Below are 6,266 nucleotides of genomic sequence, written 5' to 3'. Positions count from 1 at the left end.
TCTCAGCTGGGAGCACATGGAGAGGCCCTGAGTGCTCACTGCCTTGGGGAAGCGTGAGGACAGGATGTTTTCTCAGCTGTGACTCTGTCCCTGGTGCAGGATTCTGATGATTGTTCACTGACTGGGGAGGTCTGACTGCAGGGTACCTGTCCCTCCATCAGGGACAGAACCCCAGGGAACAAGGTCAAGCATCTTCCCAAGGGGAAAGCAGCCCCCCAGTGAAGGCTAAAGGGGGCCGGGCTGGGCACAAAGGGTAGGGAGAATGAAAGTGTCCCCATGAAACTGAGTGTCCCCCTGAAACTGAGCCAGGAGCTCATGCAGACTAGATGGAAAAATGCGACCAGACAGCACTGCAGCGAGAATAGAGCACATGGGTGTACACAGTGGCTCTGTGTTTGCGAGTGCTTCTTTATTATTTATTGAGGACTCAGCAAGAATCCCTGTGACAGACAAGACAGTGAGAGATGGGGATGGAGAACCAGAGAATGAAACATCCAAACAAGCAAAACCCTTTGAAAGGCCTCAGTACTGAGGGGGTATCGTCGGGTCGATCCGTGGTTCATGTCCCATGGGCAGGCAGCACGGCTTGCCGCTTAGACATCTCCCAGCCTGGACTTCTGTTTCGAGGCAGAATACTTGGCAGGAGCCGTTTGGACGCTCACAGATCTCCTTGAATTTGCCCCCGGCTGCACAGAGAAGAGGGTTATTGTAACTATTGAGTCATCTCTCTGAAGTCTATTGAAGCACACAGAGAGGGAGCGTGTCTCGAAATTATGTTGTGTTGATTGCTGTTGCTGTTTGAGTCCTAAAGCCAACACTTAAAAATCTGCTTTCCCACAAAGATTTGGATTCTTGGCATTTGGGGGGAATGAATTCTTGGCATTCATTCCCTTATAGAGTGTGGGGTAGTCATTCTTGGCATTGCTGGGTGTGTCTAAGTAATAACAGGCCAGACTGGGGAGCTGCGCCCCTTTGGCAGTTCCAGGCAGAAGCACCAGCTTCTCCCACCCTTCTCACTCCTGAGTAGCTCCTCATTCTGATGCACAGGTTGGGTTTCATTTTAAATCAGCCCAGGACTGCTAATGAGAGTAAGAGGTATCAACGCCAGCGTGCCCAGGTCTCCTTATTCTGGAACCAAAGTCCAGTTCTTGGATAGCTTCTAATCATTATAGAGCGTTTATATACATCCAGAAAATACCTCTCGAAACCCAGACGCATTACATTGAATTTATCTCTTCAGTGTTCACAAAGCAATCGGTTAATGGCTATGAAGATCAAATATGCAACATCATATTTTCACTGTATAAATTCAGAAATAATTTAAGGGTATATTGTTGTTTTTAAATCAGTGACCATTGTCATTGTTGAGCACTGTGTAGCAATCACTTGGAATCTGAGTTTTTCATTCCCTGGGCTGCACATCTCTTCCTCTGTCTGCAACCAGCTCAACTACTGTGTAGATGGACCCCAGTGAAATTGGGCTAGAAATGGCCCGTTGCCACTAGAAGGGTCATCTGAGTTTAGAATATGAGAAGATGAAGCACTGGCATGTCCTGTGACATGTTAGAAGTCACTCTGAGATGTCCCTCTATTGGGGCACGTCTTGCATTCTACTCTGCTGTCCTGCCTCCACCTGACCCCACTGCTGGGTGATGAACACCTTACTCTTTTCTGTATGTATATCCCAGAGCTCAGCTCAAGTCTTGGCACATCATAGGCATTCAGCGAACAGTTGTGCAATACTTGGTTAATACAGAGCTATTTTTTATCCTTTAGCATGTTGGTACAGACATGTGTTGTCACTTTGATGGCACACATCTTGGAGGTAAGTGTGCTGTTTTGTGGCAATTGACAACTGAACATTTCCTTTTAAATCACAAAGGAGCTCTATAAAAATATGGCCCACTGTTACCTGTGTGTGTAAGAAGCCAAGTAACATTCAGGGTATTTTTCTTACTTTTGGGGCCATTCATTCCCTTATAGAGTGTGGGGTAGTCAGCACACTCCACACATAAACAGATACACACTTTCACACACGTGCACACACACGCAGACTGTCACTGAGGGAGAGTCAGGTGGACAGGGAGCCTCAAGCACTCTTAGTACTAAACAGGTGCCATGGTTCTGACTCCCAGTCAGGTCCCCTAAGGCTCAGGACCTGGGCTCTCAAATATCACATTGTTCTTGATTTACCTTTCTTTTAGTCATTTTCTAAAGGTCCCATGTAGGAAACCTCTCCTCCACCACATGCAAATGCTGTGTTTGGGGCTTTTTGTTCCCTGGCAATGAAGGTGGCCAACCTGTGACTTTGTGGAAGCGAAGGGCCATCACATCCTTTTCCCCTCATATGCTGCTTCCTAGTACGGGTGCACAGCGGTGCTTAATTAGCAAATACCTGAGAAATAGAACAGTTTTCCCACCTCCAGTCTCCCCCAACTGCAACCTCCAGAGTAGTTCTAAAAACGAGTTGATATTTGCCTCACAAGCTGCACCCACAACCTCCCAAACCCAAAGTACTATCTACCTGTTCACAGTAAGTATTCCTTTAAAACACGGATTTTGACAGGCAAGTCTGGATTCACCAAGAATGGGCATGCCCCCGAGCATATTTTCTGTTGAAAAATTGGGGAAGTGTCTTTTTTCAAACAGGAGAAAGCATATCAACCAACAATTCCTTAAAATATAAGAGGATTGTCCACATTTACACGTCTGACTACTTGGATACTCCTCCCTGACCCTTGAGGGCCTGAATTCTCAGGAAAAGATAAGATATTCCACTAGATCTAGAACAATAGGTTGCTTATTCTACACACCCAAGAGCCTACACACCCAGGAGTTGTAGGGAATTTCCTGGTCTATCTTGGGTGTCTGGTCATCTCCTTGGGTGAAAGCAAGGAGATGCCCACAGATGCTTCGCACCTGGGATGCACCTGTGCATGTTGAGTGCAGGAAGATACACTCTAGGGCAGTGTAGTCTCTGATTCTTTTGTTTAACTAGATGTTGAAAAGGAAGAGGAAAAGCCAAGTGTGGAGATGGAGCATCACTGGGCAGAGCCAAGCCCAGGGGACGAACATTATGGAGGCACAAGTTGGAGAATTCTTAGACACACAGTACACCTTTAAAATACTCCCCCCCTCACTAATCCCTTCTGCCTGGGGCCCTACAGCTCTTGTGTAGCTCTCATGCCAGCATCTTAGGGTAACTGGGCCTCTGCAGACCTTTTGCTGAAAGTAAGCGGAGGATTTCTGGAGGCCACGTTTAGTAGGATAACTCACCAATTGTTTTTGTTTTGTTTGTTATCTAGGTTTAGAAACTGCTAGTAAATTTGCCTAATTAATTTTATTTTTAGAAATGGAGAAGATAAGGTTTCAAGCACTTGAAACATCCTCAATTTCATTTCATCTGAGTGGCTATGAAGAACTAAAGAGACGTGGCTGCAGGTAAGTGGTTGAGGGCTCTCAGCCAACAGGTCTTCCAAGTTTGCTATGAGACCCTCCACAGGGCACAGGTGACAGACTTCTGCTCTGAGCACTGGATCCCCATGAGGTCCAGGCACTTCGCCCTTACCAAGGCTCTGCAGAGTTCATTTGGTTACCTGGTGGAACTTGGCTCAGAGAGAGAAGAATGGTCCAGAGGAAGACAGCAATCCTCATGGCTTCCGCGAGGAGAAAGCTTGGCTTCGTCTCCAGGAGGCAGAGAAAACTTCCGTCTGCGGTTCTCACAGCAGCGGAATGTCTGTGTCTGGGTGGTAAGTGCCTTTCTGTACCTCATTAGGGATGTTCCTGGACAGAGAGGTCCTATGAAGACACAATGGCCTTCACAAGGAGACCAAAAATCTTTGTTTTGTTGGACACTTGGTTCATTAGGAGGATGTGGGTGCACAGTTTTGACCAGAAATCCTTGAGAAATGGGAACATAAGGTACAAACATTTTGGCAACAGATTAAGGTCTATGAACAAAGAGCTCTCTATATTGTTACAATGAGCCAGACTATGTTGAGAAACCAGCCAGTTTAGTCAGTGACTAGACACTTTGTTAGTGAACACTTCCTGGGCTTTATTAGCCCTGCTAATAACTAATGCCCTCCCCCCACCCCACCCCCACTACTCCTGGTCTGAATGTCCAGGTGCTCTGCTTCCATATTGTGTTCACTGTACCATGTTAGTTTGCTGAACATACATTCACCTCCCCGATAATGTGTGAGCTTCTTATTTGCCAGGACCATGCTCTGCTCCCCAGAGCTGAGGAGACTGTTGCGTCCTGCGGCCATATCCTCCCAGGTCCTCCACATCAGCTGTCAAAGTGCAGGGCAGTGAGATGATGAACGTGGAGGCAGTGGGTCTGGATTTAACTTCGAATTCTCTAGACCTGCTGCTAATGAGCGGTCTAGTCCTCCTCACATCTCAGCAGCATCTGTTGAATGTAGATCAGGGGACTCTCAGTCATTACTGTGCATAAAACCAACTGGGAAAGTGGCTTCCCAATGCACACTTAGATCTGCTCCAAGAAAATTAGTTTGGTCAGGTGGAGGGAGCCTGGAAGTCTGCATTTTTAACAAATTTCCCAGGTAGCGATTCTGAAATTTATTCTGGAATACTCCCTGAAAAATGTTAACTTAGATCATCCTTAGGCTTCATTCTAGTTCACATATTAGCACATTCTAAATTCTCTGACTTACTAGAATAAGTGTCATGTTTGGCTTTTATGGGTGTTAGGAACTGTGTGTGTGTGTGTGTGTGTGTGTGTGTGTGTGTTTGCAGCATGGAAGGGGGAAGCACACACCTTAATCCATGCATAATTGAATTCTAGTTTTATAAGGAATACTCAGGGATTGGCCTGGGTGAATAAGATTATCTGAGAGACCAATTTGGAAGAAGGCTACTGCAGTAATCAAGGTTCAGTGAGGCTCCAAACTATACAGAGAGAAGGGAGGGGAGATGTTTGCAATACAAATTACAGGGATGTAATGACATGTGAAAAAAAAAAGTGGGCACATGCGAATAACCCAGTCTGCTTGCCCTGAGTGCCGAGGTATAGAGCAACAGCTTTGGTTCAGGTCTGGAACAGTGAGTGCATTTTCCTGGTGGCAGCCCCAACATGGCTCTCACTAATCTCCATCCCAGTGTGCATGCCCTTGTGTCAACCCCTTCCCACTGAAGGAGATGACACGTGTAACCAGTGAGATAGTGCCCAAATGATGGGTGTCAGTCCCAGGCTCAATCATCAGGGAGGGATTGAACCCTCCCTCTGGGTGAAATCTGCTTACATTTCATGAAGCTACTCAAGCAAGATGCTGGATGTGTCCATGTGGTTAGAAACTGACGCCCCTTGCTAACAGCCTTTTGAATGTGACGTCTCAAAGGAAGGTCCTCCAGACCAAGCCAAGCTGGGCTGCCTGATCCCTGTCTCTGTGCCTTCCAGCAGCACCAGCATTTCTGTGGCACCCACCAAAATGTAGAACTTTCCAGAGGCTTGGGCAGGCTTTGGAAACCATCCCTGCACACCTATTTTAGAAAACATCAGGTCCAAGGGGCCGGAGGTAGAAAATTTTCCAGTCTTTCCAGGACCTGGGCTGCCAAGTTGAACTAGAAACACATTTGCTTTGACAAAGCTCCTGAAACTGATGCGTTTCCTGGAACGATCAAGTCCCACTGGAGGCAGGGATGAGTGCAGGTCCGCAGGGCAGATTCGTAGGGCAGATTTGGGGAGGGCATCTCTGTTCAGGCTCAGCCTCTGCAAACATTCAGAAGTGCCCTCAAGGGCCCAGCAACCACTTCCCCTGCCTGAGGCCAAAGCGAGGGCATCCCTGCCCTGCAGGAGCCAACACAAAACTTTCTAAGTCAACTTAGAAACTGCTCCTGGGATGGCATGGACAGCAGTGAAGAGCATCGGGGACACTTCTGGGGGCCAGACCACTGGTTCCTATTTGGAATGACAGAGAGGGTGTCCCAGGAACTTCATCCTCCAATTTTTCTAGTCAATTTTACACTCTTGGAGCTGCCATTATTGACAATGGACATCTTTTGATGCTTGAGGTTCCAAGAATGGTATAAGTCCCCTCCAGTGTACAAGGAAGGCTTTATTCAGCTGCACGAAAAGCACGGTGAAGGTCACCCATTACCTGAGCAACAGCCAAATTCTGTCTCCAAATGACAGAAAGAACCACTGCTGCTGGGCCCCAGCTGGCCAGGGGGCACACAGACCATGCCTTGAACAGACCCTGCGGAGAGATGGAACCTACCTGTCCTGCCAGGAAGCGCCTGGG

At 47.4% G+C, this 6,266-nt stretch overlaps 1 long non-coding RNA gene across 2 annotated transcripts in view; it reads right to left on the bottom strand.

Annotated features, from left to right (window-relative positions):
• Positions 1–353: 353 nt before the first annotated feature.
• The window catches only part of LOC102756322, an 8,326-nt gene continuing 2,413 nt past the window's right edge, over positions 354–6,266 (bottom strand). The window contains exons 2-4 of one of the 2 annotated variants that reach the window (XR_436118.2): positions 4,187–4,414; positions 3,597–3,798; positions 354–686 (exon numbers count right to left, since the gene is read on the bottom strand). This is a non-coding gene — a long non-coding RNA (uncharacterized LOC102756322). The remainder of the gene's footprint in view (positions 687–3,596; positions 3,799–4,186; positions 4,415–6,266) is intronic. The other variant, XR_001515343.1, reaches the window with a different exon arrangement.

The sequence above is a fragment of the Myotis davidii genome, unplaced genomic scaffold, assembly GCF_000327345.1.
Source record: "Myotis davidii unplaced genomic scaffold, ASM32734v1 scaffold184, whole genome shotgun sequence".
Taxonomy (NCBI): Eukaryota; Metazoa; Chordata; class Mammalia; order Chiroptera; family Vespertilionidae; genus Myotis; species Myotis davidii.
This window is presented reverse-complemented; position numbering and strand designations above follow the sequence as displayed.